The following is a 25,370-nucleotide window of genomic DNA, read 5'->3' as shown; positions in this document are numbered from 1 at the left end:
CTGCCGTCTATGGGGTCACACAGAATCGGACACGACTGAAGTGACTTAGCAGCAGTAGCAGTAGAATGACAGGTGCTTCTCTGTACAGTCACAGGGACATAAAGTCCAGCGGGGAAGACTGGTCTTCTTGGACCCAGATTCCTGAAAACACCTGCCTGCCTATGGAGCGCCTCATCACATACAGGCAGTGTCACTATCTAAGGTCACGGAAACTGCCCCTCCAGAAGAAAGAAAACTCCTGAATCTCCAAATTGGTAAAGCCATCACCATGCTGTTAAATCCTTTATTCTTCATCTACACTAAAGGAATCTGTGTCCTTTGCCTGTCTCTTGATATTTCACTGCCAATCATCTTCTCCCTTGTGAAAAACATGCAGAGAATCAAAAAGCAAATAAATAGTGGATTTGGTAGTTCAGAAATTCCAATTACACATCCAATACCCTTCTGCTGTCTCCTTAATATGTAAAGGAATCCCATAATATAAACTTTATAAATCACAGAACTGATCCCAGAGTTTATAATCAGAAAATAATAAATGCTTTAAGGTTGTTGAGGGAGTTCTTTTTCTGATTAGGATGTAGAACAGTGCAAAACATCGTCATCCCCATGGTAACAATAAGGGGGAAAAAAACTACTTTTCTATAAAGCTATCAAAGAGCAGTGGCAATAAAAAAAAAAAGCATTAATGAGCTATTAATATGTTCCAGAGAGAGACAAGCAAAGAGCTGAATACACTTACATCCTTAGCAGCAAATCCAATCTGACTTTGCAAATTCCAAGCAAAGTTGCCATAGATGGAAGAGGAAATGATTAGGAGACACCAGCCACGTTTTAACTGTGAGGGCAGGCAAAAGAAAGAAAAATCTATAATAGCTCAAATATAAAAAGAATGGTTCAGGCCAACATATCTCCAATCTTCTACCCCCTAGGAATTTTTCTGAGTAAGTAGCAGAGATAATTATGAGGACAGAGCTAAAAGACAGAAAAAAAATTGATCATTTCAATGGTGTTCAGACCCCAGGACACTGTAAAACCTGAAGCCATAAGTAAATCATAACTAACTAAGCTAAAAATCAAACCATTTCAAGCTCAAACTTGGGAAGATCAAAAGGATTGATTTGTCTCTTAGTTAGGAACATTGGGGATTTCCCTATCTTGCCTTTTGTAAATAATGCTGTGATGAACATAAGTGTGCACATATCTTAACAAATTTGTTTCATATCTTTGATTAAATATCCAGAACTAGAATAGCTGGATCATTTGATAGTTTGATCCTTAATTTTTTGAGGATTCTGCATACTGTTTTCCATAGTGGCTGCACCAATTTACATTCCCACCAACAGTGTAGGAGTGTTTCCTTTTCTCCACATCTCTCCAACACTTATTATTTCTTTCCTTTTCAATGACAGCCATTCTAAGGGCTGTGACATGATATCTCATTGTAGTTTTGATTTGTGTTTCCCTTATAATTAGTGATGTTGAACATCTTTTCATATGCTTGTTGGCCATCTCTATGTTTTCTTTGGAAGAGTGTTTATTCAACTCCTCTGCCCATTTTTTAATGGGTTGTTTGAATTCATGTTGTATGAGTTACTTATATATTTTGAATATTAACCCCTTATCAGAGACATGATTTGCAAATATATTCTCCCAGTCAGTTGGCTGTCTTTTTCATCTTGTTAATGGTTTCTTTGCTGCACAGAAACTTTTTCATTTGATTAGTTCTCACTGGTTTATTTTTGCTTTTATTTCCCTTAACTAAGGAGACATGTGCATAAAAATACTGCTAAGACCCATGTCAAAGAGAATACTGCCTATGTTTTATTCTAGGAGTTTTATGGTAAGCATACAACCTAAGTGTTCATCAAAGAATGAACAGATAAAGATGTGATACATGTATATATAACATATGCCATTTTTACCCAGTGTTACTTCAATTAGCCTGGAGGAGGGCATAGCAACCCATGTATTCTTGTCTGGAGAACCCCATGGACAGAGGAGCCTGGCAGGCTATAGCCTATGGGGTTGCAAAGAGTCAGACACGTCTGAGCGACTAACACACACACACTTCAGTTAGAGAGTAGAACATGCAGTATTTAGTAGAAGATTGAATAAAGTATACAGGTAACCTTTATTAAGCAATAAATAAATGTCAATCACTGTGTTTTGCTCCTGCATTTCATCTTTGCAACAGCCATATAAAGAAAATGCTATTACTTTCCCAATTTGCAGATGAAATGCCTGAAGCTCCGTACAGTCGCCAAACTAGGAAAAGTCAAAATTCCCATTTGTCATCACTCCTGACTAAGTAATCACTCATCGTGTTAACGCTACATGTTCTCCATATACTTCATTCTCGAAGCACTATTGTGAGGTTGCAATGGCTGACATGGTAAAACCAAGGACCCTAAGAAGTGAAATAACTTGCCCAGAGTCACAAGCCAGCCACTGGCATCGCCAGTAACATAAAGCAGGTATGTCTGCTATTAACCAGCAAACGCTATGCTGACTCCCTGGCTTTATATCAGCAGGATGGAGTACTTTCATGTGAAGCCCTAGCAGACACTATAACTCCATGCTTCCACTGCACTGCTTATAAAATGCCCAGATAAGATAAGAGATATTTATGAAGGGTTATTTGAAGGAAATGAGCCCATCCATTTCTTTATAATCTAGAGCTAAAGCCCAATCATCAGGACATTGCAGGTTCAGAACATATTATCCTGGCCTGCTGCAAAATTGCTTTTCCTGAGTTCAACATTCTGTCCTCGGTGCTTACTGAGGGATGACTCAAGAAAACATTCCATGAATCCCATAAATGTGTTTGCAACAGAGAAGTCATAAGAGAACATTTTTACCTTGCCTCCCTTGCTCTCCTATTGATAAGGTGAAGCTCCCAATGAGAACTATCCTTTAAAATTAGATATGGGTGAAACTTTACATTCCCTGAGAATTTTCCTCAGCATTCATTTTATTTTTTATTTTAAAAACACTGAAATAGTGCTTACCTTGTGCTGGCCACTGTTTTTAATGCTTTACTAATACTTGCACATTTGATTTACTCCCCATAACATGCCTATATAAGGAAGTTACTTCTATAATTCTTATTAAGCTAATGAAGAAACAGAGGCACAGGGTGATTACTAAACCTGCCCAAGGTCATACAGTTAATAAGTTCTTGTTTTTTTTTCTTCACTTACAATTTGAAAACAAATGTGTTTGCTCTCTTACCGGGTTTGCTAGGAGGTTTGGAAGCAGAATTTTTACCCAACCCTAGAATTCTTGTAGGATACTTTACCTGTAAACATGCATTGTTTGAAGTTTGTTTTTTTTTTAATTGATTTGGCTGCGCTGGGTCCTAGTCTCGGCATGCAGGATCTAGTTCCCTGAGAAGGGGTCAATCCCAGGCCCCGATTGGGATCATAGAGCCTTAGCCGCTGGACCACCAGGGAAGTCCCTGTTTTGAAGTTCTGGTGTTGTATTGTATTGCATTTTCTTTGTTCCTGGATGGGTAGATATGTGAATAAAAATAACAATGGAGACAAAGACTGAGGTCTAGATAAAACTACAATTAACACGGGCAATTCCTACATGTGAAGACAAGTTCTTTGTAACATTAGAGCAAGGGGAAAGAATCATTTCTGTATTTGCTTAAAGGTTGAATATGAATTCAAATTAAATTAAATTGTGAAACCAAGATATAAAGGAAATTCAAATAAGAAACTAAACATGTTTAGGCAAAAGGGAGGAGGATGGCAATTTTTAATATGAAAGAAAGTGAAAGTGTTGATGGCTCAGTCCTCTCTGTTTCCGACCCCAAGGGCTGTAGCCCACCAGTTTGCTCTGACCATGGAATTCTCCAGGCAGGAATACTGGGGTAGGTAGCCATTCCCTTCTCCAGGGGATCATTTCAATCCAGTGATCAAACCCAGGTCTCCTGCATTGCAGGCAGATTCTTTACCATCTCAGCCACTGGGCTATATAATTTTTAACATATAATGATAATTTTCTAATGCACAAATTCAATGGGTTCAGGAGAAAAGGTAAAAACATATACAGGAGTTTGTCATTGTGCTGCCCAGAGTTTATAGTTTTTTAAAGCAATTTTCTTTACAAGGTCCAGAAAAGCAATAAATTCAACAAGGTACAGGAAAGCAATCAGGAGCCCAAGCATAAAGACCACATACTAGAACACAGTGACACTAAGAAATACTTGTTCTTGTCTTTTGTTGCAAATAAGATCCTTCAGCGACAATAGATTTTCCTTTATAATCACTCACAGCCAATTCCAATTTCATACAGAGGTGAGAGTTTAGCTCTGCAGCTGAACCAAAGCTCCTTCACATAGAGAAGTAGTTTGCAACTTTGTCTCTATGATATTCCTTTGTCTGAAAAGGGACAAGAAGAACTGTTCCCATGGGCAACTGGACGGCGTCTGTGAAAAGAAACACCCATTTATTTGGATGCTCTTTCTTTATCAAGTTACTTATTTATTCACTGATCATTCTTCCAGGAAGCATGCTAAAGATACCACCAAAATCATTATCTCAGCAGAGAAACTGAGAAGCCAGCTGAACATTTCTTTGACCAAAAGTATTACATGTTATAGGCAACAGTCTCCCCTGTGTGTGGGAAGTGGGGGGTGTGTGGGAAGTTTCTGTGTGCTGCATTCACAAATACCACAGGTTCTGTGGCTTCAACAGAGAAGTTTTTCTCACAACTCTGGAGGCTAGAAGTCCAAAATCAAGGTGTCAGCAGGGTTCATTCTTCTGAGGCCCCTCTCCTTGGCTTGTAGACGCCACTTTCTCCCTGTGTCGTCACATGGGCTTCCCTCTATATGTGTCTGCGTCCTACTTTCTGCTTCTTCTGTCGGGAATGACCTCATTTTAACTTAATTACCTCTTTTAAAACCCCCATCTCAGGACTTCCCTGGCAGTTCTGCAGTTAGGACTTCACCTTCCAATACAGGGGGTGTGGGTTTGATCCCTGATCAGGGAGCTGAGATCCCACCATGCTTGTAGCCAAGAAAAAAAAATAGAATAGAAGCAATATTGTAACAAATTCAATAAAAACTTTTTAAATGGTCTATTAAAAAGCAAAGACTTCACTTTGCCTACAAAGGTCCATATAGTCCAAGTTATGGTTTTTCCATTATTCATGTACACATGTGAGAGGTAGACCATAAAGAAGGCTGAGCACCAAAGAATCAATGCTTTAGAACTGTGGTGCTGGAGAAGATTCTTGAGAGTCCCTTGGACAGCAAGGAGATCAAATCAGTCAATCCTAAAGGAAATCAACCCTGAATATTCATTGGAAGAATGGATGCTAAAGCTGAAGTGCCAAGAATTTGGCCATCTGAAGCAGAGTCGATTCACTGGAAAAGACCCTGATGCTGGGAAAGACTGAGGGCAAAAGGAGAAGAGGGTGGCAGAGGATAAGATGGTTAGATAGCATTACTGACTCACTGGACATGAGTTTGAGCAAACTCTGGGAGATAGTGAAGGACAGGGAAGCTTGGTGTGCTGCAGTCCATGGGGCTGCAGAGTCAGACATGACCCCACAACCAAACAACAACAAATTAAAAAAAAAATCTCCAAATACAGTGACATTCTGAGGTATTAGGGGGTTAAAGACTTCAACACATAAGAGTTAAAGACTTCAACACATAAGAGTTTCAGGAGACTTCAACACATGAGAATTCAGTTAAGACCATCTGGAAGCTCAGGCTTCCTCATGTCTCTACCAGGTTCTAAGCAGACTCTATTTTGAAGCCAAGAGATCAATCACAGCAGCCCCCATTTCTCAGAAGCCACATGAATGACTTAAAAAATTGATGATTTTCTGCCAAGAGCCAGAAGACCTAAGGGAGAGAAAGATTTTGACCACAAAATAAAGATCTCAGTTTTTTTTAACTCTTCCATGACAGAAATATGAGTTGAGAAAATACCCTAAACTAGAAAATCAAAATTGTAGGAATAAAAGTGACATTTTAAATTTGAGGCCCCAACAAGGTACAAAGAGAGAGCTCAAAGGAGAACGGAACAGGAGTTGAAAACTGAGAACAGGGAGCCACTACTCCTTGGGAAAACTTAAATTGTGTCCTCTCTCTGTTTCAACACGGAACTTCCCATGACAACACCCTCATCAAATCAAAGAATCAAAATAAAATTGGAAAGGACAGCTTACACCTGAATCGATGCAGATCTCCTCACGGTCAGAGAAGATGCTGGACAGCTGTCAATGTCATTTATAAGTAAAACAAAAGGAGGCTCACGAGCCTCCCTATATTCCCTGTGCACTCTGAACATTGCAGGTCTCCTCACTGTTTGCACAGTTTGAGTCAAACAGCTCAGCCTCCTGAAATATGAGCCCTAGATACATTTCATCAAAGCCAGATCATTCTGTGGATATCCATAGCCTGTTAGAGCTGGAGAGGATATTTATTACACTCATCAAATCCAGTGTTCTCCAGGTAGCCCATGCGATGTGAACAGCTTTCTCAGAAGAGGGTTTGTAGTAAAAAAGTTTGCAGAATGCAAACTTTACATGGTCTGTGGTTTGTTGTTTTTTGAACCCTGCATACTCCTCAGAGCCTCACTGTTGCTAAAATGTTTCATACATTTTTATAATATTAAAAGAACATATAATAAGTAGTATATAAACTTTAATATTTATCATATTAAATTTTATACATATCATATAATATATAATGTGATCTATTCATACATAGGTATTATATGTTAGTTACTCAATCATGTCTGACTCTTTGCAACCCCATGGACTGTAGCACGCCAGGCTCCTCAGTCCATGGAATTCTCCAGGCAAGAATACTGGAGTGGGTTGCCATTTCCTACTCCAGGGGATCTTCCCAACTCAGGGATCAAACCCAGGTCTCCTGCATCACAGGTAAGTTCTTTACTGTCTGAGCCACCAGGGAAACCCCAGGTATTATATACATAAACTTTACTATTTTAGCTTGAATACTCCATGGAGTATAAAGTTTTTTTACAACTTTCCTGACTTTCCAAATAGGGAAAGGAGTACGTGAAGGCCATATATTGTCACCCTGCTTATTTAACTTACATGCAGAGTACATCATGTGAAATGCCAGGCTGGATGAAGCACGATCTGGAATCAAGATTGCCAGGAGAAATATCAATAACCTCAGATATGCAGATGACACCACACTTATGGCAGAAAGCAAAGAACTAAAGAGCCTCTTGATGAAAGTGAAAGAGGAGAGTGAAAAAGCTGGCTTAAAACTCAACATTCAGAAAACTAAGATCATGGCATTCGGTCCCATGAGTTCATGGGAAATACATGGGGAAATGGTGGAAACAGTGACAGACTTTATTTTTTTGGGCTCCAAGATCACTGCAGATGGTGACTGCAGCCATGAAATTAAAAGACGCTTGCTCCTTGGAAGAAAAGTTACGACCAATCTAGACAGCATATTAAAAAGCAAAGACATTACTTTGCCAACAAAGGTCTGTCTAGTCAAAGCTATAGTTTTTCCAGTGGTCATGTATGGATGTGAGAGTTGGACCATAAAGAAAGCTGAGCACCGAAGTATTGATGCTTTTGAACTGTGGTGTTGGAGAAGACTCTTGAGAGTCCCTTGGACTGCAAGGAGATCCAACCAGTCCATCCTAAAGGAGATCAGTCCTGGGTGTTCTTTGGAAGGACTGATGCTGAAGCTGAAACTCCAATACTTTGGCCACCTGATGTGAAGAACTGACTCGTTGGAAAAGACTCTGATGTTGGGAAAGACTGAAGGCGGGAGGAGAATGGGATGACAGAGGATGAGATGGTTGGATGGCATCACTGACTCAATGGACACAAATGTGAGTAAACTCCAGGAGTTGGTGATGGACAGGGAGGCCTGGCGTGTTGCTGTCCATGGCGTCGCTAAGAGTCGGACATGACTTAGCGACTGAACTGAACTGACCCCAGAAGCACTGTAACAGAGACAGTTATTAGAGCACCTTGAGAAATGCAGATGTAGTCCAATTGCCTCATTTAACAGATTAAGAAACAAAGAACACAAGATTGATGCCACTTTCCCAGGGCAGTGCCAAGATCAGGACATAAATATCCCAATTCCCAGTGTCCTTTCTTCTATGTCACTGAACTTTTTCCTAGTGAACACTGATCTGTGGACTTGGACAGAAGGCCTCTGCAGATAATCAGACAAGAAATCTGAATCTTTGAGTTTGAATGTAACTTCTGACAATGATGTATTTAATCCTCATATAACATATACCAAATACTATACAAAATTTTGGATTTGGTCTATGAATGGAGTATTCAAATAAAGAAAAGAATTCTTATGAATTGAATATATTTAAATTCTCACATCAACAAAACTTTTCCACAGGTTAACAGAGTCTGGTCAATACATATTATCATGAACAGTAGCTCACAAAAGTGTAAGCAAGAACATGGACAAAGGAAACCTTTAGAAACACCAAATTCTCAGCTAGAATATCTGTCTCCTTGTTTTCTGACCACTTATGAAAAACACAATTTCAATTTCATTTTTTCTTTCTGTAAAAATAGGAGTACCAAAGCAATTATCCTTCAACTAAAAACTTTTTTTAAAAAGCAATAAAGAATGAAAATGCTTGAATAAATAGGTATTTTAAGCTTCTTAAAAAAAAAAAAAAAAAAACAGAAGCACCAGCTACATACAGGATGGTCCATTAAGCTGAATCTTAGAAAAACAAGTAGATTTTTAATATAAGCAGCTCTCAAATGTTTTATAAGATATACTTACACTATATTTTTTCTCTATATCTGGCAATTGTGCCTATGAAGAATACTCACTCTTGGTGAAAAGGCCTTCAGGAAAGTAACAGATAAATATGTCATTAGAAAGTAAAAGTTGAGACTTCCCTGGTGGTCCAGTGGCTAAGAATCGGTGCTCCCCACCCAGGAGACCCAAGTTCAATCCCTGGTCACAGAACTAGATCCCGCATGCCGAAACTAAGACAGCGCAGCCAAATAAATATATAAGAAAGTATAGCTTGAGAGTAAGGAAAAGCCAGAAAAGGCTCATTATCATGCAATAACTGAAGCTCATTTAAACTCAACCATCAGAGATGAGAGACTAAGGGATACATTTATGGATGAAATTACATTTCCCACATTCCCGATTTAAGCCTCAATGAAAACTACCAAAAGCCAACGTGTGTTTTAAAATGGAAGTCTGTATCTATGTCAGAGCAAACAAAAATTTTAAGAACTATTCCCTACATAACCCATGTATGGATTAGTTTCTTTGTGTGCGATTAAAACTGTTCAATATGTGTCTGCTCCAGACTGTGGCGTCAGTCCTGAGCTCCAAGCCTGGCATATGTTAGCATTCAGGAAACTTGTGAATAAATGAATGAATGAACAGTCAATTCCCACCTCATTTTTACATTGGCACCACTGACCAACATTAAGGAAAGAAAACTAAAATGCTTTCATGACCCAGACTGGTAAGGTAAGAGGTGTGCTGCTGGAGAAATTCACTAACAGTCCAGCGGTTAGGATTCCATACTTCCACTGCTGTGGGCCCAGGCTCAATCCCTGGTTAGGGAACTAAGATCCTGCAAGCCGCACTGCGTAGTGAAAAGAAAAAGAGAGAGAGTGATGTCCTGCTGGAATATATTAAGGAGCGGTAGAACACGCAGCAAACTGCACAGAGCTTGTCTCTCACCTGTGTGCAAACCCTGCTCAAGATAAGCAATACAGAGGGAAGAAAAGATACGGCGCTGAGCAAAACAATTAATAAAAGCTGACCAAGTGTACTAAGAATCCAAAATTGAAAAGACCATGAAATCTCATCACCACCATTGAGGGATAGGCCTGCCTTGAAAGGGGTGAAATGAACTGCATGGGGATGAACAACAGTTAAAACCATATTGCTAAAATACACTGGAGACGAGTAGCACCCTCATTCCAGAAATAGATACTTATTTATCCGTTTATGAACTATTTTTTTCTCTACTGAGTAATTAAAGATATAAAACTTACAGGTATTAAAGAATTATATCATTCAAGATGGACTTTAGTGTCCCAAGGAAAAAAAAATACCTTCCTATGAGAAAGTGATAAATTCCAAATATGAGAAGGCCATGATGAGAGTTAATCACATGCTTAAGTCCAAAGCCAGATTTCAGTGTTCCTGGGCCAGATTCATCAAGAATCAGACCTTCTTTGAGGACTTGATAATTCACTGCTGATTTAGCTCCCTACTGCGTTCCTGAAGTAGAAAAATGAGAGACCCAATGCAAGGTAGCCACGTGTAGGGCTATCCTTAATCCACCCTGCCAGTGTACATCTCCATCTTGTTTATTCTTCCTGGAAGCAGAAGCCAAGTCATGGGTAGGCCTGTGATGGGTAGAGAGGGATGGAGCAGAAGCAGGTAGGAAGAGCCTTAGTCCACGGTGCAGAACAACACCTGTGAAAAGAAAGAGGGAAGGCAGATTAGGTAGGAAGAGCCTTACTCCACGGTGCAGAACAACACCTGTGAAAAGAATGAGAGAAGGCAGGTTAGGTAGGAAAAGCCTTAGTCCACAGCAGTTTTGAGAAATTTCCACCAGACTGATGGCTGATTAAAAGTTGCGAGGTAAAGGAATCTTGTGTTAAGCAAACATATGCCAATACTAGTAGCCTCCATCATGTCGGGTCTTTACTGAAAGCAGCCCAGGAGAAGCCTGGCCTCAGCATGAGGGCAGTGGAGTAACCAGACTGGTGGCAGCTGGTGCTGTCCATCAACCACACTCTCAGCCGCAGGTCCTCCTGATGGAGAGCTTCGCTGTGCACCTCCACGGTCACTATGTCATCACAGACATATGCCAAGTGGCGTGGGGACTCTGGGTCAAATCATGTTGTATGCTGAGACATCTCAAATGTGACATGTTAATGAAAACTTTGCAAAATGTATTAACTGAGGCACTGCTTTCTGAAACAGACCATGCAAAACATAATTTACCACTTGCTACATGATTCAGTGTCTTTGCTTATAAGATTAATTATTAGACCCTCAGGTAATAACAATAATGTCCTCAGGAACCACTGGTGTGTATTAGCGCTTCTGCTAAGTGGTGTAAGTCTAGTTATTAGGCTGGTAACATTTTTGTCATTTTATAGTTTCATAATCCCCCCATCGGATGACCATCTGTCACTGCTTTATTTATGTTTGGCTGTGCTGGGTCTTCGCTGCCACACATGGGCTTTCTCCAGTTGCAACAGCAGAGCTCCTCTTCATGGCGGTGCACCGGCTTCTCACTGCAGTGGCTTCTCTTGTTGTGGGGCAGAGGTTCCAGGCACACAGGCTTCAGGAGCTGTGGTGCACGGCTCAGCAGTTACGGTGCCCGGGCTTAGTTGCTCCATGGTGTGAGCCTGGACCAGGGATGGAATCTGTGTCCCCTACGCTGGCAGGAGATTCCAATCCACCATACCACCAGGGAAGACCTGGCGCTGCTTTCCACTGTTAAATGTTCCTACCTCTACAAGTCCTCCCTGTTTATGGTACAATTTTGGTATAAAAATGTCCAATTTAATATAAAAATAGAAAGAATGGTATGAATGAGATTCCCAGATAATCACCAGCTTCCACAACTATTAACACTTGACTAATCTTGTTTCGTTTCTACTCCACCCATCTCCCCCTCCTCCAAAATATTCAGAAGCAAATCCCCAGACATCACATTATTTGATTGTAAATATTTTGGTATATATTTACTGTAAATATATATCTATATGCGTTTATATCTTTATAATATATTTTCTATATCAATACAGTAAATAATATATTTCAGACTATATATACTGTAAATATTTCAGTATGTAGTTTTTAAAACATAGCATCACTATTTCAAAAGAACCATACTACCATTGTCAAGACATTTTAATAATAATTACTTACCATCAAATATCCAAATATTCATATTTCTCCAATCGGCTCATAAATTTTACATGCGCTTTTTCAACAAGGAGCCAAATTAGACCCACACATTGCTATTAACTGACATATCTTTTTTAATCTACATTTCCCCTCCCTCTCTTTTTCCTCCTCTTCTGTTGGTCACATACTTGTTGACTATAACAAGTCGCTTTTCCTGTAGCATTTGCACCTCATAGATTTTGCTGATTTTATCTCTGTGAAGGCATTTTAAGGTATTATTCATTCCTCCTGTATTTCTTATAAAAGGATCTACATCCTTGAGTAGATTGTCCAGTAGACTTACTGTAAATATATATTTTATATTTATGTTTATAATATAAATGCATATAAATATACAAAATATATTTACAGTAAATATATGCCATGGTATATATTGGTAGGCTCACAGGGAAAATATTCCAAACTTCTTGAAAGTCTCTCAGTTTGGCTTTAGGCTTTATACTTGAATGGAGTGTAGCTGAGTACAATACACCTTCCTCATTATTTTCCTTTTGCTACTTTTTGCAAATCACAAATTTGGGTAGTAATTACCAGAATCAGGCTTCCAACCCATGTCTGTTCTGGGTATTTCTAAGTTTAGTCTTTTGGAGAGGAATCATACTACAGAGACAGCTGATTGAGAGATATCAAAATTCTGATTCTTTCATTCACTCTTACCTTTTACAAACCACTTAAATATAAATTATTCCAATTCCTCATCTGTAAAGCAAGGAAATAAGAACTAAGGTTTTCTCCTATTTCAACAAAGTCACATGAACAAAGACCATATGTCTTTCTCAAAAAAATTATTTCTAAGAATGAATTCATTCACGAGCTATAATCTGATCCCATCTTAGGTGAGAAAAACTCCATGTATAATGAATTCAGGTGACCACTACCACTCCTGCCACTGAATCTTAGGAGCCACAAACATAAAAGATAAAAGTTTAATGTTGAAAGCAATAATACAATTGAGAGTAATTTTTATTGTTTACAGTAAATTTGCTAAAGATGTATATATTTTACCAAGCAATTTTATCATTAAAAGCTAATAAAATATTTTTACCTGCGAATACATATATTTTTTAATCTTGAGATTCGATTAACTTATTCGTTTATTGAGATATGATTGACAAAAATATATATATTTAAATAGTATGTGGTTTTTTGAAGATGTAAAACATTCTGACTTAATATACATGTATAGTGAAATGATTATGATAATCAAGTTAACACACATTAATTTACACACATAGTTATCTTTGTGTGTGCATGGTATGAACATTTAAGATCTACCATCTTAGCAACTTAAAGCATACAATACAATATTGCCAATGTAGTCAACATGCTGTACGTTAGATTCCAGAATTTATTCATCTTAAAACTGAAAAATTTGTACCCTTTGACCAACAACTTCCTATTCCCTCCCACCCCCAGACCCTGTCAGCCACCATTCTACTCTCTGAGTCCTCTGAGTTCACATTCTCAGATTGCACACAAGTGAGAACAGGCAGTCTGTCTTTCTGCGTTTGGTGTATCCCACTTATAATGTCCTCCAGGTTCATCCATGTCACCACAAATGTCAGGAATTCTTTATTTTATTGCTGAATAACATTCCATTGTAGATACATTTTATTTATCCATTTATCCACTGACAGAAATGTAGGTAGTTTCCATATCTTGGCTATTGTGAATAATGTTGGAAGGAACATGAGGATGCAGATACCTCTTTAAGATACAGATTTCATTTCCTTTGGGCATATATCCAGAAGTGGGATTGCTAGATCATATGGTAGTTTTATTTTTAACTTTTTTAAGAACTTCTGTACTATTTTCCATAATGACTGTACCAATTTACATTCCTACCAACCATGTATGAGGATTTCCTATTCTCCAAACTCCAACCAGTGTTTGTTATCTCTTGTCTTTATAACTATCTTAACATCTTTGACGGAGAAGGCAATGGCACCCCACTCCAGTACTCTTACCTGGAAAATCCCATGGGTGGAGGAGCCTGGTAGGCTGCAGTCCGTGGGGTCGCGAAGAGTCAGTCATGACTGAGGGACTTCACTTTCACTTTTCACTTTCATGCATTGGAGAAGGAAATGGCAACCCATTCCAGTGTTCTTGCCTGGAGAATCCCAGGGATAGCAGAGCCTGGTGGGCTGCTGTCTATGGGGTCACAGAGTCAGACATGATTGAAGCAACTTAGTTTAACATCTTTGAGGTAATATCTCACTATGGTTTTGATTTGCATTTACATGATGAATAGTAATAAGCACTATTTCATATATCTATTTGTCACTTGTATGTCTTCTTAGGAAAAATGTCTATTCAGGTCTTCTGCCTGTTTTCTAATCAGGTTACTTGGTTTTTACTATTGAGTTGTATGAAGTGATGTGAAGTTGCTCAGTCGTGTCTGACTCTGCGACCCCATGGACTGCAGCCCACCAGGCTCCTCCGTCCATGGGATTCTCCAGGCAAGAATACTGGAGTGGGTTGCCATTTCCTTCTCCAGGGGATCTTCCTGACCCAGGGATCGAACCCAGGTCTCCCACATTGCAGGCAGATGCTTTAACCTCTGAGCCACCAGGGAAGCCTGGTGAGTTGTATGAGTACCTTATATTTCTTGGATATTAACCCCCTACTGGATAGATATTTGCAAATATTTTTCTCCCATTCCATAGGTTGCTTTTTCATTTTGTTGACTGTTTCTTTTGCTGTACAGAAGTTTGATGTAGACCCACTGCTGATTTTTGTTACTTGTATTTTTGATGTCATATCCAAAACATTGTTGCCAACACCAGTGTCAAAGGGCTTTTTCCCATGCTTTCACCTAGGGGTTTTATGCTTTCATGTCTTACATTTTAGTTCTTAATCTATTTTGAGTTAATTTTGTGAGTGGTGTAAAATGGGGGGTCCAATTTCATTTTTTTGCATGTGAATATTCAGTTTTCTCAACACAATTTATTGAAGAGACTATTCTTCCTCCATAGAGTATTCTTGGCTCCCCTGTTAATTATGACTTGACTATGTATGTTTGGCAAAAGGGTTGGACATAACTTAGTGACTTAACAACAAAACGTATGTGTGGGTTGATTTCTGGGCTCTTGATTCTGTTCCATTAGTCTATACATGAGGCACAGGCAGGCACAACTCTTGCAGATCAGGTAACAAATGGTGTTTCTGGCAGGGCCAAGGCCAAAGAAGGATGTAATCATATTTGCAGAAAAAGGAGCTGTTTCTGGGTCTAGCTGGGATGATGGCTGGCAGTTAAGCAGCCTGCGCCATGGGTTTGCCTTCTCAAAACATCCCTCGTTGGTCTTTGTGCTTCAGTGGTATTTAACAGTCTCCTACCTCAATTCCAAATCCTCCACTAAGACACTCTTGCCCAAGATGGCTGCAAATTATGATTGCTGAGCAGAAATACAAATGGGGGACTCACACCATCTTGCTGACATCACTCTGTAAAAATATTATTTGCTAAAATTTTGATTTCACCTTTTAGAATTAGGTTGTGTGTATGTGTGCCTTTCTGCCTGATTTAACATCTGTCCAGGTTTTACCCAAAGAAATCCTTCCAGGGCATGTTTATAAGAGATTCTAATCAAAATTTAAATAAGCATTCTTCATTAGTGAAACCAAGAACATGTTTCTTAACTTTTCTAAAACTTCTAACACAACTAAAACTTATATATACCAGAAAACAGAAACTTCTGCAGACTAGCATCATCTAAAGCAAATCTTTGAAGATGAGGGTAGGGCAACAACTGGGTAATGAACCATACAGAGCTGGCTTTGAGATGCACTCCATTTGAAAAGAGCATTGTCAAGCTGACAGAAGCATTTGTCTCGGTAAATATTCTTCTTCATTCCTAAGGCATTCAACCATGAGAAGGTGAGCACCGACAGCAGTCTAAAAGTCTCTAATGAATACTTGTAACACCCAGGCTGAAAGATTCTTGATCTATCTGCCCCTTGTGAAAAATGGCAAGAACTGGAGATGGGGGTTAAAAATGAGGGAGGCTTCCACTTCGAACCATGATGGGCCAGCCTGCAGCAAAAATGAACCTCTCACCAAGAAAATCTTTAAAAGATGAATAAAATACAGAAAACATCAAGTTGCAGATATCAGAGAGCTACCAAGGCAGCCAGAACTCAAGGAACGTGTTACTGGAGAGAAACGAAGCCCAGAGAAGTGGCCTTAACATTCTGGGGCCCTTTTCCTTTAGGCATTTGATAATTCGTGTGATACACAGGCCAGAAGGGTTTTTTAATCCAAAATAAGGAGGGCATATGCCCCCAGTTTATGTAATGATGCCAACCTACCTTTCATATTAAAATCTGAACAGAACATTGCAAGAAAAGTCTAGTATCCATCATGAACATAGTTGCAAAATTGATTTCAATAAACCATGAATATATTAAAAATGTAATACATTTTAAGCTGTTGAAATTTATTCCAGGAATGCAACATTGCTCCCACGGCCAAAGAAAGAAAGAAAGGAGTGGGGAGGAAAAGAAGGAAGGATGGAAGAAGAGGGAGGGAGAAGGAAAAGAAAAAAGGGAGGGAGGGGAAAAGTCAAACAATTCACTACACTACAAGAAGAAAAGAAAAAAGAAAGATCTTCTTGAAAGATGTCAGAAAAAGCACTTGAAAAAATTCATTATAGAATGAATAGAAGAATCTGACATTAGTTTGGTATTGAGATTCATCTACAAAAATACCTACAACAAACATCATGTTTAATAGCAAAATATTGAAACCTCACCTCCTATGATCAGGAATATGATAAAACCCTCTCTCACCTCGTCTCCTCCACTGTAGTCTAGGTCCTTGGCTATGCACAGAGGTAAGTAAAACAGCAACCAAAGCATAAAAATGGAAAAGTAAATATTCCTGTGATTGGACACAGACCGTACAGTTGTTTATCTGGCATATCCAAACATATTCCACAGAAAAACTATTAAAATGAATAAGTGAATCTAGAAAAATTGCTCATTAAAGTCAGAATGAAAAAGTCTCATTATTATCTACCAGGAAGAAGTAGAAAATGAGTTTTTTAAATGATAGTTATAAAAGCATAAAGAATACTTACAGATTACCCTAACAAAATGTATACAATACTTCACAGAAAACTGAAGACATTATTGAGAGAAAATGTAAAAGAGCCAAACAAACAGGACAATGTTTATGAATTTTATATATTAGAGAGATAATAATCATTTCTAAACTGATACGTTCATTCAATACAATCCAAAAAAAATCCCAGCTGTATTTTTATATTGTGTAAATTGAAAACTGATATTAAAATATGTATGTGAATTTAAAATCCACAGATACGGAAGACAATTTTTAAAGTAAACAAAGTTGAAGGATTCACATTACTAGGTATTAAGACTTGTTATAGGGAGGAAGGTTCAAGAAGAAGGGGACATATGTACATCTATGGCTGATTCATGCTGATGAATGACAGGAAGCAATGCAATAGTGTAAAGCAATTATCTTTCAATTAAAAATAAATTTTAAAAAAGAATTTCTATTAAAAAAAGACTTCTTATAGGAAGGGATGATCAAGAGGGAGGGGACAGGTGTATACCTATGGCCGATTCATGTGGGTGTATGGCAGAAACCATCACAGTATTGTAAAATAACTATCTTCCAATTAAAAATAGAATTTTTTAAAAGACTTATAAAACTATAGTAATTAAGACAATGTGGCATAACACAAAGATAGAAAAATATTCCAATTAAATGGAATAGAGTTCAAAAGCATAGCTATATAATTGGTAAACATGTGGGAACACTTCAATAAAGTGCTAGAAAGAAAGGTCCTTTCAACACAAGGAAATGTATCACTCGGATTTCAACATGGAAAAATTATTCTCAACCCCTCTTCATACAACACACAAAAGCGTTCTAGAAGTCTTAAAGATCTAAAGACTAAAGGCAAAATGATAAAGCTTTCATGATAAAAACATAGGGGAAAAATACTGATGAGCTTGGAATTATTTTCAAAAACATATGCCACAAATTACTCTTATCTAGAATGTTTATATGTCAGTGTGTGTATATAGGCTATACAAAAAGACAGACAATGCAATAGAAAAAGTTAACATACACTTTACCTCCCTCTCCCCCCAAATAAGATATCCAAAGGCAAATAAACAAATGAATAGGTTAAAACCTCATCAGTTCAGTTCAGTCGCTCAGTCGTGTCTGACTCTTTGGGACCCCATGAACTGCAACATGCCAGGCCTCCCTGTCCATCATCAACTCCCAGAGTTCACTCAAACTCACATCCATCGAGTCGGTGGTGCCATCCAGCCACCTCATCCTCTGTCATCCCCTTCTCCTCCTGCCCCCAATCCCTCCCAGCATCAGAGTCTTTTCCAGTGAGTCAACTCTTCGCATGAGGTGGCCAAAGTACTGGAGTTTCAGCTTTAGCATCATTCCTTCCAAAGAAATCCCAGGTCTGATCTCCTTCAGAATGGACTGGTTGGATCTCCTTGCAGTCCAAGGGACTCTCAGGAGTCTTCTCCAACACCACAGTTCAAAAGTATCAATTCTTCTGCGCTCAGCTTTCTTTATAGTCCAACTCTCACATCCATACATGACTACTGGAAAAACCATAGCCTTGACTAGACAGACCTTTGTTGACAAAGTAACATCTCTGCTTTTCAATATGCTGTCTAGGTTTCATCAAGAATATACAAATGAAAATTAAAACCACAATGATACACCACTGTACACAAACTGGAAGAGCTAGAAATAAACAATACAAAAAATACTAGCATTCCTAAAGCTCTGGTGAGGATGTGAACAACTGGAGATGGCATGAATCACAGGAGTATCAATTGGCACAAACACACGGGAAAACTCTTTGGCACTGTTGATAAATGAAAACTACTTTGTGTGTATTGCAGGACTGAACAAAGGAGAAAGTACATAGATATTATTGTGAGTCCAGTTTCTTGCTACAGAAGAAGTAAGAAACAGGTACTGAAAAAAAAAAAAAAAAGAAACAGGTACTGAACGAGCAAAGTCAAAGGACACTATTGAATGGACTGCAATAGAAGCAACAGAAAAATATGCCTTCACCTGTTTCTAGTGAAGGACCCAAAGCCAGTGACACCCCAGAAGGACTGGATTCCAGGCCTCGGTTTCTAAATGCCACTCCTCTCTCTTGTGAAAGTTGTGAGGTAGCCACCAGATGAGCCTGGAACACCTCAGCATCAGGCAAGAATCGTGATTGGATGCTTAAGGTAAATTGGGGGAAAGATTTGGGGGAAAAAATGAGGACATTTACAAAGCATTTGAGTATCTTCCAACACTTTTTAGGTAATTACAAAATAAAATAAATTTATAGTGGAAAAAATAGGTAACAACCTAACCAAGTAATCAAAATGAGGATCACAAAGAGGCAAAACATCAACAAAAAGATGCAGATGTAATTGCATGAGGACACATACACTTATGTGGTATTCAATCCCAAACCTCAATCCATTCACGAGGAAACATCAAAGACACCCAAACTGAGGAATATTCTAGAAAATATCTGGCCGGTAATTTTCATGAAAGGCCAAAGAAGGCTGAGGAACTCTTCTTGATCAAAAGAGACTACGGAGACATGACAATTATATGTAATATGAGATCCTGAACTGGATCCTTTATTATAAAAATAGCTTTAAGAAGGATATTATGGAACAATTGATATACTTGGAATATGACCTATAGAATAGGCAGCAGTATTGTTTGATGTTAAGTTCCCTGAATTTGATAACTCTACTGTGGTTAGCAAGTAAATATCTTTGCATACAACCTTCATTCAAATGATTCAAAAAATATATTGTATATAACATATTGACCAAGTTCAGTCGCTCAGTTGTGTCCAACTCTGCAACCCCATGAATCGCAGCACGCCAGGCCTCCCTGTCCATCACCAACTCCCGGAGTTCACTCAGACTCACGTCCATCGAGTCAGTGATGCCATCCAGCCATCTCATCCTCTGTCGTCCCCTTCTCCTCCTGCCCCCAATCCCTCCCAGCATCAGAGTCTTTTCCAACAAGTCAACTCTTCGCATGAGGTGGCCAAAGGACTGGAGTTTCAGCCTTAGCATCATTCCTTCCAAAGAAATCCCAGGGCTGATCTCCTTCAGAATGGACTGGTTGGATCTCCTTGCAGTCCAAGGGACTCTCAGGAGTCTTCTCCAACACCACAGTTCAAAAGCATCAATTCTTCGGCACTCAGCCTTCTTCACAGTCCAACTCTCACATCCATACATGACCACAGGAAAAACCATAGCCTTGACTAGAGGGACCTTTGTTGGCAAAGTAATGTCTCTGCTTTTGAATATGCTATCTAGGTTGGTCATAACTTTCCTTCCAAGGAGTAAATGTCTTTTAATTTCATGGCAGAAGTCACCATCTGCAGTGATTTTGAAGCCCAAAAAAATAAAGTCTGACACTGTTTCCACTGTTTCCCCATCTATTTCCCATGAAGTGATGGGACTGGATGCCATGATCTTCATTTTCTGAATGTTGAGCTTTAAGCCAACTTTTTCACTCTCCTCTTTCACTTTCATCAAGAGGCTTTTTAGTTCCTCTTCGCTTTCTGCCATAACGGTGGCGTCATCTGCATATCTGAAGTTACTGATATTTCTCCCGGCAATCTTGATTCCAACTTGTGCTTCTTCCAGCCCAGTGTTTCTCATGATGTACTCTGCATATAAGTTAAATAAGCAGGGTGACAATATACAGCCTTGACGTACTCCTTTTCCTATTTGGAACCAGTCTGTTGTTCCATATCCAGTTCTAACTGTTGCTTCCTGACCTGCATACAGGTTTCTCAAGAGGCAGGTCGGGTGGTCTGGTATTCCCATCTCTTTCAGAATTTTCCACAGTTTATTGTGATCCACACAGTCAAAGGCTTTGGCACACAGACATAAGTAATAAATGGATGATTTGTTCGTAGAAAATATATAAGAAATTTCTTTCATTTCAGTTACTCTTTTCTCTGACCCAATTATTTCTTTCATTTAATTTTAATTATTGCTTTTTCTGACTTTCTTTAATGCTTTCTTTCAAATTTTTCATTCAAATCTATTCTCCCTTGGGACCATTTTAATTTATTAGCCATTTCTGACATTATCTGAGCCAACTCTAATGGACACTTCTTGTTTTTGTCCATTTTTGTTCTTAACATTTGAATATCCCACTTTAAGTGTTTTCTTTTAAAATTCTCCATGCTATTTTGGGGTGCTATGGCACAGTTTTATTCTGCTTCAGAGGAGATTTTTGCTGGCAATTTTTGTCAACTGAGATGTGTTGATTCTCAATTTCTGTTTTCTTCTTCCACTAATTTTGAATGGAGTTGGTCTTATTTTCATTTTTTCTAGGCATTTCATGTAAAAAGTTCCTACAAGAGTCCCTCTCTGTCAATGTAATGAGTTGCACTTTCCTCAATGATTGATATGTTTTTGGTGGTAATGAATGGGGAGAGAGACAGCTGATGTATTTTTTGAGCTTGGGTAAATTTCCCCATTTACCAGTACTTTGGCCACCACGAGAAAAGCCAACTCATTGGAAAAGACCCTGATGCTGGGAAAGATAGAAAGCAGGAGGAGAAGGGATCAACAGAGGATGAGGTAGTTAGATAGCATCATTGACTCAGTGGACCTGAGTTTGAGCAAACTCCAGGAGATAGTGAAAGACAGGGAAGCTTGGCGTGCTACACTCCATTGCAAAGAGGTTTTGCAAAGGGGTTGCAAAGAGTTGGGCACAACTTAGCAAATGAACAACAAAAACAACCTCTATTTGCAGTATACTGTAAAAATAGTCAAAAGACACTACTCTTAACTGTAAACAATTTTTAAATATATATTAAATAATTAATATGAAATCAAAGATGGCTTAATTTCAAAAGTCTTTAATCATTAATTACATGAAGAAGTCAATTTAATAAATGATTTGGAAATAGTAAAATGAAAAGTCAGCCACAAAGCCTGGAACCTGGCACAGTGCCTGACACAGTGTCCCACACACAGGTGTCACACAAAAAATCAATATAGGAAAGAAACATCACCCCCTGCTCAGAGCCTTCTAACTGCTTCTCATCTCACTGCAAATGAAATCAAAGGCTCTTAAAATGGCCTACAAAGTCCCCTCTGCCTCGTTTCTCACTCCTGTACCTGCGATACTCATATCTGACCTCCTTGTGGTTCCTGGAATATTCCATGTGCACTTAGGCTATGGTGCTTCCTTTTCTCTATACCTTGGGTTTCTTCACCCAGATCCCTGCATAGTTTTCTCCCTCTCAGGTCTGCACTCGAACACCAGCTCTTCAGGGAAACTCCCTTCACCACTGTCTTTCGGTTTTCAACCTTTCATCCACACACCCTTCCCTGCTTTTTTCTCCTTTACCTTTATCATCATTTAACGCATTATAATTCCCCCTTTTCATCTATTTTATTCCTTGTCTCTCAACACCAGATCACCCTTGAATATTGAGAGAATATAAACTCCAAGAAGGCAATAATTTAAGCCTGCATTTTTCACTCAGATCCCAGAGCATTATGCCCTCTTATAATGGCTACACGCATGAAAGAATTAATAAGTAAAAGGATAGAAGAATGAATGACAACTAGAAGGTTGAGTCTGGAGAGTTGGAGAGAAGCCAGATGATGAGGTTATGGGATGTAGATCTTGTTCTAAATGCAATAGTAAGTCACCAGATACTCTCAGTGGAAAATGTTAAGAAAAAATTTATACTAAGAGTGACTAGAGGGAGCAGGGAGTAGGCAGTAGCCCAATATTGGAGCCTCCAGTCAAGATGATGGCTGCAGAGCTAGAATGAAATAAGAAATTGTCAAGCTGGTGTGATGCCATGGATGCCAACGGGAGAGACTGGTTCAAAGATGAGGAAATAGTGCCGGGCTGTCCCCTGAACACGGAGGGAGTGTAGACTAAAGAAGTCTCATTGCATTTAAGGGCACGGAAGTCCTCACTTTCCTCAGCAGAAGGAGAAACTTCAAAGCTACTCACAGAAGACATAGTCTCAGGAAACCAAGATGAGAATACCTGGGAAATCGATATTGCAGATAAGTTGGCTTTGAGAAGAGATGGCAATGGTTTTTAAATCAAAAGTATATTGATCACACATGGAGGTTGGAAGGAAATGGCCGGCATATCAAATCCTGTTCCCTTCTCATGCCATCTTACAAACAACCCTCAGTCCAATTCCACTCTTGATTCTCCACAGAATGCCCTTGAGAAATAGGAAGTAGCTCAACCTTACCTAAGTCACTCATTCTACTGTTTAACCCTAGCTTTCTGCACTAATGCCCTGAAATCCTAGGTAAATCCTCTAGACCACAGCCTATTCTGGGACCATAATCTCTTCTCACCGCAGGATCAAACCAACTATCTCTTCAAATACAGCCAGGTTTTATTTTGCCTTCTTAGTACATTGAATATAGAAGTTGACATCAGAGTCTGAAAGGGTAATTGTACGTGATTATATTTCTCTAACACTAATTTCAAAAGCCCACATAAACCATAATTTGCTGTGTCTTTGCAGATGTTATCTTGTGTGGTTTATAATCCATTAATTATTATGTTGCTCAAATGTTCTTATAAATTTTCTGGGTCTGCCTACATACGTCATTTGAAAGTTACTCTCAGGTATACTTTTTATAACCTTCAGTCATCTTCTTGAGTTCCAATGTTACTAATTTTTAAGAAAATGAAAGAAGAAAATCTGCAATAAACAATGGTAGAGGTGCTTTCAGAGAAGGCAATGGCACCCCACTCCAGTATTCTGGTGGGCTGCAGTCCATGGGGTCGCGAAGAGTCGGACACAACTGAGCAACTTCACTTTCACTTTTCACTTTCATGCATTGGTGAAGGAAATGGCAACCCACTCCAGTGTTCTTGCCTGGAGAATCCCAGGGATGGGGGAGCCTTGTGGGCTGTTGTCTATGGGGTCGCACAAAGTCGGACACGACTGAAGTGACTTAGCAGCAGCAGCAGTAGCAGCCCCCATCTACGGGGTCGTCCAGAGTCGGACACGACTGAAGTGACTTAGCAGCAGCAGCAGCAGCAGCCTATGACCAAGCTAGACAGCATATTAAAAAGCAGAGACATTACTTTGCCAACAAAGGTCCATCTAGTCAAAGCTATCGTTTTTCCAGTGGTCACGTATGGATGTAAGAGTTGGACCATAAAGAAGGCTGAGCACTGAAGAATTGATGCTTTTGAACTGTGGTGTTGGAGAAGACTCTTGAGAGTCCCTTAGGCTGCAAGGAGATCCAACCAGTCCATCCTAAAGGAAATCAGTCCTGAATATTCATTGGAAGGACTGATGCTGAAGCTGAAACTCCAATACTTTGGCCACCTGATGAGAAGAGCTGACTCACTGGAAAATACCCGATGCTGGGAAATATTGAAGGCAGGAGGAGAAGGGGACAATAGAGGATGAGATGGTTGGATGGCATCACCAACTCGATGGACGTGAGTTTGAGTAAGCTCCGGGAGTTGGTGATGGACAGGGAGGCCTGGCGTGCTGCAATTCATGGGGTCGCAAAGAGTCAAACACGACTGAGGGACTGAACTGAACTGAGCCACATTCTGCTACTGAGCATTTGAGACGTGACTAGTCTGAAAAACTAAATCTTAATCTAATTTAATTTTCACTAATTTAAAGAGCCACATGTGGCTACCACAGTGGACAGTGAAGCTTTAAGTGAATCACACATGCTCAGTCCATCCTTTTGAAAGCTAGAAGCATATTCTTGAGGTGTGCATGTTTGTGTTCAGTCACTTCATTCGTGTCTGACTCTTTGTGACCCTGTGGACTATAGCCCACCAGGCTCCTCTGTCCATGGGATTCTTCAGGCAAGAATACTGGAGTGGGTTGCCATGCCCTCCTCCAGGGGATCTTCCCAACCCAGGAATCAAACCTGTGTCTCTTAAGTCTCCTGCATTGGCATGCGGGTTCTTTACCACCTGGGAAGCCCCATATTCTTGATAGGCCCCTACAGTGTTAGAAATAAATTAATTCAAACACCAGTGTGAGGTGTTCAGCATCAGCCTGAGGCAGGAATGTAGTAGAGTTGGCTGGAGAAATACACTAACCACTACCACCCCCTCCAAACACACATACACACACTTCCACTTCCGTCATCCATACCTTTCCCTCAGAATGTTCAAAAGATAATGTTTCTGCAAGCCCTGGGACTGAGTCTTATTACTCTCAGTATATCCATTTCTTAGAGGGCCTGGCACAGAGTCGCCACTGAAGTGAATGCATATACAGCAATGCATTTACGCTGTTTTTTCATTTAGGTACAATTACATGTATGTAGCACAATACCAAACATCACGCATACATAGACATGACCATGATTAGGGTTTTCTCATATCCCAGTTTAACCT

The 25,370-nt window shown here is 39.3% G+C and overlaps 1 long non-coding RNA gene across 1 annotated transcript in view; it reads right to left on the bottom strand.

Moving 5' to 3' along the window:
* Nucleotides 1-2,107: 2,107 nt before the first annotated feature.
* The window catches only part of LOC132342775 (uncharacterized), an 84,506-nt gene continuing 61,243 nt past the window's right edge, over nt 2,108-25,370 (bottom strand). Inside the window, exon 3 of the long non-coding RNA XR_009491260.1 lies at nt 2,108-10,447. This is a non-coding gene — a long non-coding RNA (uncharacterized lncRNA). The remainder of the gene's footprint in view (nt 10,448-25,370) is intronic.

This window comes from Bos taurus, chromosome 18 (assembly GCF_002263795.3).
Source record: "Bos taurus isolate L1 Dominette 01449 registration number 42190680 breed Hereford chromosome 18, ARS-UCD2.0, whole genome shotgun sequence".
In the NCBI taxonomy this organism is placed as follows: domain Eukaryota; kingdom Metazoa; phylum Chordata; class Mammalia; order Artiodactyla; family Bovidae; genus Bos; species Bos taurus.
This window is presented reverse-complemented; position numbering and strand designations above follow the sequence as displayed.